The following is a 9,598-nucleotide window of genomic DNA, read 5'->3' as shown; positions in this document are numbered from 1 at the left end:
TGTATTAGAGCTTCAAAAATCATTTTGGTTTCTCAAATTCTATGTCTAAGTAAAAAATAAAATCTTGACATGGCAGTTAATTATCATGTGGTGGCATGTAATATCAGGTAGTATTACATTTTAGTGAAAATCTCAAGTACAGAAGAATTAAACAGAATACTATAAACTAATTCCCTTAATTCAAAAGTGAGGTTTTCATCATGTGCACAGACCCTCATACAAATAAAGTATATGATTCCAAACTACCTTCTCAAGAGACAACATCAGCAAACTGGCAGAGTAGGCATCTCTGAGCCTTCATGTCCCCTTGAGAACATTAAAAACAAGCAGAAGCGGGTCGGGAGTGATGGTTCACGCCTGTAATCCCAGCACTTTGGGAGGCCGATGTGGGCAGATCACCTGAGGTCAGGAGTTCAAGACCAACCTGAGCAACATGGGGAAACCCCATCTCTATTAAAAATACAAAATTAGCCAGGCATAGTGGCACATGCCTGTAATCCCAGCTACTCGGGAAGCTGAGGCAGGAGAATCACTTGAACCTGGGAGGCAGAGGTTGCGGTGAGCCAAGATTGTGCCATTGCACTCCAGCCTGCACAAAAAAGAACGAAACTCTGTCTCAAAAACAAAAAAACAAGCAGAAGTGTCCATAGCCAACGTTTTTTTCTCTCTCTCTCTTTTTAATTGGGCAATAATTGTACATATTCATGGGGTACACAGTGATATTTTGATACATATAATATGCAGTGATCAATCAGGGTAATTAGCATATCCACAACTGAAACATTTACCATTTATCTGTGTTGGGAACATTCACTGTCCTCCTTCTAGCTATTTAAAACTATATATTATTGATAACTAGAGTCATCCTCCAGTGGTATAGTGCACTGGAAGTTATGACTTCTGTGTAGCTGTAATTTTGTATTCTTTAACAACCTCTCCCACTGCCTCCTTTTTCACCACCCTTCCCAGCCTCTGGCATCCTCTGCTCTACTTTTTATTCCTATGAGATCAACTTTTTAAGCATCCACATATGAGTGAGTACATGTGATCTGTTTAACTTTCTGTTCCTGGCTTATTTCACTTAACATAATGTCCTCTGGTCTTACCCATGTTTACATGAATGACAGGATTTCATTCTTTGTTTTGGCTGAATAGTATTCTATGATGTATGTATACCATATATTCTTTATCCATACATCTGTTGTTGGACAACTAGGTTGATTTCATATCTTCGCTGTTACTTTGTTGGAACTCTGGGAAAAAAAATCAAGGGTTACAGCAACCAATAGAATGCTGATCTAAGGGGAAAAAAAGCAACTTAAAAATGATAGGAAAGCTGCGAGATAGGAAACTCCATCTCCTTCCCAGTATGGCAGTGGTGTTGAAGTGGCAGCAGCATGTATTTCCAGTGTGGGATCCTGTTCTCTGATTCCAAAGAAAGAAGAGATCTTATTAACAAATTATTGTGTATCTCTGTTCTACGATGACTGGAGATACCTAAAATACCAATGCAAGGTGCTTGTCTCTGTTTTGCCTAACTCAGAGGTCAGGCCAGAAAAGCGGTGGGCATCACTCAAAAACAGTGCAAGCTAAATTAATACTCATCATTTGCTTGGGGCCAAAAAAAATATGGTTGAAACATACAATAGACCACCTAAGCCCTAAGAAAAAAGCTGGGGAGAGTTTCTTCGGGAAATTAAGACATTGAAAAGTAGCTGCGTATATAGCGGAGTTTCAAAAGCCATTTGCATGCACAGGGAAAGGTGAAGGGTCACCAAAGACCTATGGTAACCCTAAAGTTTCACCCTAGTGGGATCCCTAGGCAAGGAGTAAGCTAGCCAAGTGTAGAAGAAGTTGCCTGGCACAGAGACAGTCTTTGAAAAGGGTGGGAAATTTTAGCTTGTTGTAGCTCCTAACATACAAGGAAATCTCTGAAAATGTGCAGGGTGAACAGAAGCTAAGAAATACAGACTTCAGTGACCATACACAACAAGAAATAAAATCTTTGCAAAAGTAGTTTTGTAAAGTCACTAAACAAATGGAATACTACAACCTTTAACAATAAAAAAAAAAAAAAAAAAAAAGAAAAAAAATAGGCAACCCGGGAAAAAGGGAAGACTGATTTCCAGAGAGAACACATTGTAATATCCAAATATTCACTTGTCAACAAAAAAAATCACAAGTCAAGGAAACAAGAAAGTATGGCCAATTTAAAGAAATAAAATAAATCAGCATAAACCATCCCTGAAAAAGCTCAGAGATTGAACTTACTTGTACACTTTAAAGCAAGGCTTTAAATATGCTGACAGAGCTAGGGGAAAACATAGAAAAAGAATTAAAGAAAACATGAAAACCAATATATAAACAGAAGGAGAATATCAATAGATAGAAATTATTTTAAAAAACCAAATAGCAAGTCTGCAGCTGAAAAGCACTATCTATAGAATATTTTCTAAAGGAGTCCAAGAACGGATTTGAGCTGGCAGAAGAAATAACAAAGATAGGACAATCAAAAATGATTAAATCTGAGAAGAGAAAATAAAAAATAGTGAAGAAAAATGAACAGAGCATAAGTGAACTGTGTACCATCAAGGGAAACAAGACATGCATTATTAGTGTTCTAGGAGAGAAAGGGGCCAAAAAGGTTGAATTATTTAATGACTGAAAACCTCCCAAATTTGATGAAATATATGAATTTACAAATTCAAGACAATCAATCAACACCAACTAGGATAACCTCAAAGTTATCCACAGTGAGACACATTATAATCAAATAGTCAAAAAAACAAAAACAAAAAGAAGTTTGAAAGCCACAAAAGGCAAGTGACTCATACATATCAATGACCATAGAGGGCTCACTGATAAGACTAACAGATCATTTTTTTCTCAGAAACCATACAGTCCGGAGGCACTGGGATTACACATTTAAAGAGCTAAAATAAAATCACCTTGACAATCAAGAATTTTATATCTGACAAAATTGTCCTTCAAAAATGAGGGAGAATTTAGGAGGTTCCAAGACAAACAAAAGGTGAGAGTGTCTGTTACCACTAGACCTGTCCTACAAGAAACACTAATGAGATGTCTGCAGCTTGAAGTGAAAGGACACTAGATAATTATCAAAGCTATATGAAGAAATAAAGATCTGGTGTGTGCAGCTGGGGAATTCATGTGGAGGTCAGAGTGGAAGCAGGTGTGAGAGGGCCCAGCAGAAGGAAACATGGCTGTCAAAGTGTTTGAGTACATTGGAAAGTTTGGCCTGGCCTTAGCTGTTGCAGGAGGCCTGGTGAACTCTGCCTTATATAATGTGGATGCTGGACACAGGGCTGTCATCTCTGACCGATCCCATGGAGTACAGGACACTGTGGTAGAATTATCTTTGATTGCCCTTCTCGACCATGTAATGTACCAATCATCACTGGTAGCAAAGCTTTACAGAATGTCAGCATCACACTGCGCATCCTCTTCCTGCCCTTCGCTAGCCAGCTTCCTCACATCTTCACCAGCATCGCAGAGGACTATGATGGGCGTGTGCTGCCCTCCATTGCTACCGAGATCCTCAAGTCAGTGGTGGCTGCTTTGATGCTGGAGAACTATTCACTCAGAGAGAGCTGGTCTCCAGGAAGGTGAGCGGCGACCTTACGGAGCGAGCAGCCAGCCACCTTTGGGCTCATCCTGGACCACGTGTCCTTGACAGGACTGGCCTTAGGAAAGGAGTTCACACAAGCGGTGAAAGCCAAACAGGTGGCTCAGCAGGAAGCAGAGAGGACCACATTTGTGCTGGAAAGGCTGAGCGGCAGAAAAAGGCGGCCATTGTTCCATCCAAGGGCAACAGCCAAGCATCCCAGCTGATGATGGCCAACTCACTGGCCACCGCAGGGGACAGCCTGATGAGCTGCGCCAACTGGAAGCCCCAGAGGACATCAGGTGCAAGCTCTCACTCTCCAAACATCACCTACCTCTGGCAGGGCAGTCCCAGCTCCTCCAGCCGCCCCAGTGAGGGCTCCCACCCCCTACACTGCCTGCACCTGTGCAGGCCAACTGTGCCACAGCCTGGATGGTTAACACTGCCTGCCTTCTGCCCCCAACCCAGAAATCACTGTGAAATGTCACGATTGACTTAAAGTGAAGGAAGTAAAAGTAAAATCACTTCAGATCTCTAAAAAATAAATATATAAATGAAGATCTCCAGTAAAGGTAATTTCATGGGTAAATATCAATGCTAGTATTATTATTTTTTGACTGATAATTCCACTTTGTGTTTATTAAATGATATAAATACAAATGTGTAAAATATGAATCTATGTTATGGCTACACAGTATATAAAGACGTAATTTGTGGCAGCAATAACATAAAAGGAGAAGACGGAGATGTACATGAACACAGTTTTTGTATGCAATTAAAATTAAGATGGTATCAGTTCAAAGTATATTGTTACAAACTAAGGATGTTAAATGTAATCCCCATAGTAGGCCGGGCGCGGTGGCTCAAGCCTGTAATCCCAGCACTTTGGGAGGCCGAGACAGGCAGATCACGAGGTCAGGAGATCGAGACCATCCTGGCTAACACGGTGAAACCCCGTCTCTACTAAAAATACAAAAAATTAGCCGGGCGAGGTGGCGGGCGCCTGTAGTCCCAGCTACTCTGGAGGCTGAGGCAGGAGAATGGTGTAAACCCGGGAGGCGGAGCTTGCAGTGAGCTGAGATCCGGCCACTGCACTCCAGCCCAGGTGACAGAGCAAGACTCCGTCTCAAAAAAAAAAAAAAAAAAAAAAGAATATTATGAATATTTGTACATAAAAATTTGATTACCTACATAAAATAAATTCTCAGAAGCATAAAATTAATTGAACTCCCAAAAAAGAGGCATCTGAAGAGACACATAACACAATTAGAGAGATTGAATTAGCTACCAAAAAACCTTCAAAAAGGTGGGGCGCAGTGACTCACGCCTGTAATCCCAGTACTTTGGGAGGCTGAGGTGGGCAGATCACTTGAGGTTAGGAGTTTGAGATCAGCCAGATGGGCGAAACCCCATCTCTACTAAAAATACAAAAATGAGCCGGGGTGGTGGCGCACGCCTGTAATCCCAGCTACTCAGGAGGCTGAGGCATAAGAATCACTTGAACCTGGGAGGCAGAGGCTGCAGTGAGCAGAGATTGTACTACTGCACTCCAGCCTGGATGACAGTGCAAGACTGGGTCTCAAAAAAATTTTTTTTTCAAAAAAAGAAGTCCAAGACCAGATGGCTCAATTAGTGAATTCTACAACTATCTAAAGAAGAATTAAAAATCAATCCTTCTCATAGTACTTAAAAAAACAGGAAAGAATATTTCTTAATACATAAAGTCAGCTTTTACCCTGATTACAAAGCTTTGCCCTAATTACAAAACATCATAAAAGAGTAAAGAACAATATCCTTTATAAATACAGATGCAAGGTCAGGCGCGGTAGCTCACACCAGCAGCCCCAGCACTTTGGGAGGCCGAAGCGGGCGGATCATGAGGTCAGGAGATCGAGACCATCTGGATTAACATGGTGAAACTCCGTCTGTACTAAAAATACAAAAAATTAGCTGGGCGTGGTGGCGGGCACCTGTAGTCCCACCTACTCAGAAGGCTGAGGCAGGAGAATCGCTTTAACCTGGGAGGCGGAGGTTGCAGTGAGCTGAGATCGCGCCCCTGCACTCCACCTTGGGCGACGAGTGAGACCCCCTTTAAAAAGTAATATATAAGGCCCGGCAAGGTGGCTCATGCCTGTAATCCCAGCACTTTGGGAGGCCGAGGCGGGTGGATCATGAGGTCAGGAGATCGAGATCATCCTGGCTAACACGGTGAAACCCCGTCTCTACTAAAAATACAACAAATTAGCCGGGCGTAGTGGTGGGCGCCTGTAGTCCCAGCTACTCGGGGAGGCTGAGGCAGGAGAATAGCGTGAACCCGGGAGGAGGAGCTTGCAGTGAGCCGAGATCAGGCCACTGCACTCCAGCCTGAGTGACAGAGCAAGACTCCGCCTCAAAAAAAGAAAAAAAAAGAAAGGTAAAATAAATAAGTAAATAAATAAAGATGCAAGAACCCTCAAGAAAACACTAGCAAACCAAATCCAACAACATTTTAAAAGAATGGTACACCATGGCCAAATGGGATTTATTTCTATAATGCCAAGATTGTTCAACATGTGAAAATCAATCACTATAACACACTTCGTTAAAAGAATGAAGGGAAAAAAGCCACACAAAACTTCTCAATGGATGTGGGAAAAAAAGGATTTAACAAAATTCAACATCCTTTTGTAATAAACACACAAATAAAAACAAATTTTGAATACAAGAAAATTATCTCAACATAATAAGAGGCACAGATGAAAAATACACAGTCAACATCATACTAAATTGTGAAAGACTGAAAGCTTTTCCTCTAAAATTAGGAACACGACAAGGATGCTCACTTTCACCATAGTTCTGAAAGTCTTAGCCAGAGCAATTTGTCATGAAAAACATATAAAAGGCATACTGTCCCGAATGTGGTGGCTCACACCTATAATCCCAGCATTTTGGGACGCCAAGGTAGGTGGATTACTTGAGGTCAGGAGTTTGAGACCAGCCTGAGCAACATGGTGAAACCTCATCTCTACTAAATATACACAAATTAGCTGGGCATGGTGGTGCACGCCTGTAATCCCAGCTACTCAGGAGGCTGAGGCAGGAGAATCTCTTGAACCTGGGAGGCAGAGGTTGCAGTGAGCTGAGATTGCACCACTGTGCTCCAGCCTGGGTGACAGAGTGAGAAAAATTAAATAAATAAATAAATAAATTTAAAAATATATAAAAGGCATACAAATTGGAAAGAAATAAGTAAAATTATCTCTGTTCGCAGTTGACATTATCTTATACGTAGAAGACTCTACATTTTTTCTCAAAATATAATTAATTGAATTAAGCAAAGTTGCAGGGTTCAAAATTAGTACACCAAAAAAAAAAAATTAGTTGTGTTTTAATACACTAACAATGAATGATCTTCAAAAGAAATTAAGCAAACACTTCCATTTGCAATAGCATCAAAAAGAATAAAACCCTTAGGAATATATTTAACCAAGAAGGTAAAAGACTTGTACACTGAAAACTGTAAGATATGCTGAAAGAAATTAAAGACACAAATTAATAGAAAGAAATCTCATGTTCATGAATTGGAAAATTTAATATTATTAAGATATCAATATGACCCAAGGTACAGTACAGATTCTGTGCAACCCCTATCAAAATCCCAATGATTTTTTTTTTTTTTTTTTGCTTAAATAGAAAAATCCATCCTGAAATTCATACGGAATTTCGAGGGACAAAGAATATCAAACAATCTTGAAAAAGAAGAACAAAGTCGGAGGTTTTATGCTTTCTGATTTCAGAAGCACTACAAAATTATGGTAATCAAAACAGTGTTTGACTGGCCTAAAGGCTAACATGCTGACCAATCAGATGGAATAAACAGACGTTTAAAACATCCTTGCATATATGATCAAATTATTTCCAACAAAGGTACCAAGGCTACACATTGGGGAAAAGCCATTATTTTCAACAAATGGTGGTGCTGGGAAAAGCAAATATACACATGAGAAAAGATAAAGTTGAATTCTTACCTTATACCAAATGATTAAATTATATCAAATACCCAACTCTAAGAGCTAAAACTATAACACTCTTGGAAGAAAACAAAGGGGGAGGCCTCATGACATTGGATTTGGCAATTATTTCTTGAATATGACTCCAAAAGTACAGTCAGTAAAAAATGGTTAAATTGGGCTTCCTCAAAATTAAAAACCTTTGTGCATCAAAGTACACTATCAACAGAGTAAAATATTTTTACTCAATGTTTTTACTCAATACCACAGAATGGGAGAAAATATTTGCAGTCAAATATCTGATAAGGGGTGAATGCACAGAATATCTAAAGAGCTCCCACAACTCAACAACAAACAACCAGATTAAAACATGGACAAAAGACTTGAACATGTATTTCTCCAAAGATGATGCACACATGGCCAATAAATAGTTTTTAAAAGATTCTCAATATCATTAGTCATTAGGGAAATGCAGAACAAAAACATAATGAGGTGCTACATCACACCTACTATTATGACTATTTAGAAAAACAGAAAATAACAAGTATATGTGGAGAAACTGGAACCCCCATACATTGCTAGCTGGACTGTAAAATGGTGCAGCAGCCACCATGGGAAACAGTTGTCTGGTTCCTCAAAAAGCTAAACATGTAATTTCCTCATGAATGAGCAATTTCATTGCTAGGTGTATACCTAAGCCAATTAAAAACAAGGAGTCAAATGCTTATATGCCAATGTTCATTGCAGCATTATACACAATATCTAAAAGGTGGAAGCAGCCTAAGGGTCCATCAGATGAGCATAAAATGGTATATACATTCAGTGGAATATTATTTAGCCATAAAAACTGAAGAAAGTTCTTATACATGCTAAATCATGGATGAACTTTGAAAAACAATGCTAACTGAAATAAGCCTGACATGAAAGAACAAATAGTGTATGGTTCCTGTCAGTCCATCTGTGTTGCCATAAAGGAATATTTGGGGCTACTGGGTAATTTATAAAGAAGAGACGTATTTGGCTCAGAGTTCTGCAGAGTTTGCAAGAAGCCTGGCACCAGCATCTCCATCTGGTGAGGGCTTCAGAAAGCTTCCATTCATGGTGGAAGGGAAAGAGGAGCTGGCGTATAAAGATCACATGGAGGGCTGGGGGAGGTTCCAGGCTCTTTCTAACAACCAGCTCTCACATCTGTCACAGGAACCATTACAGCAAGAACTCACACATCATGTCAAGAACAGCACCAAGCCATTGAGGAATCTTCAGCCATGACCCAAACACCTCCCATTAGGCCCCACCTCCAACAATGGGGGGTAAAATTTTAACATGAAGTTTGAAAAGTCAAGTATGCAAACAATAGCAGTTCCCTTATGCAAAATATCTAGAATAAGAAAATGCATAGTGGAAAAAGTAGGTTAGAGGTTATCAGGGAATGAGTGAAGGGGCAATATGGCGAGTCATTGCTTAATGGTTACCAGAGTTTCTGTTTTGAGGTAATGAAAAATTTTGAAAATAGGTAGTGGTGATAGTTGCACATCACTGTGAAAGTCATTAATGCCACTGAATTGTATATTAAAATGGCAAATTTTATGTTTCATGTATTTTACCAAACTAAAAATAATTTTTAAAAAACATTTCTCGCCGGGCGCGGTGGCTTAAGCCTGTAATCCCAGCACTTTGGGAGGCCGATGTGGGCAGATCACCTGAGGTCAGGAGTTCAAGACCAACCTGAGCAACATGGGGAAACCCCATCTCTATTAAAAATACAAAATTAGCCAGGCATAGTGGCACATGCCTGTAATCCCAGCTACTCGGGAAGCTGAGGCAGGAGAATCACTTGAACCTGGGAGGCAGAGGTTGCGGTGAGCCAAGATTGTGCCATTGCACTCCAGCCTGCACAAAAAAGAACGAAACTCTGTCTCAAAAACAAAAAAACAAGCAGAAGTGTCCATAGCCAACGTTTTTTTCTCTCTCTCTCTTTTTAATT

General features: G+C 40.1%; 1 pseudogene; it reads left to right on the top strand.

Moving 5' to 3' along the window:
- The first annotated feature begins 3,220 nt into the window (after positions 1-3,220).
- On the top strand, positions 3,221-4,000 carry LOC105520174 (annotated as a pseudogene).
- The last annotated feature ends 5,598 nt before the right edge of the window (positions 4,001-9,598 follow it).

Source organism: Colobus angolensis, unplaced genomic scaffold (genome assembly GCF_000951035.1).
Source record: "Colobus angolensis palliatus isolate OR3802 unplaced genomic scaffold, Cang.pa_1.0 Scaffold370, whole genome shotgun sequence".
Classification (NCBI taxonomy): domain Eukaryota; kingdom Metazoa; phylum Chordata; class Mammalia; order Primates; family Cercopithecidae; genus Colobus; species Colobus angolensis.
Note: the sequence above shows the minus strand (reverse complement) of the source record. Positions and strands in the feature narration are given on the sequence as shown.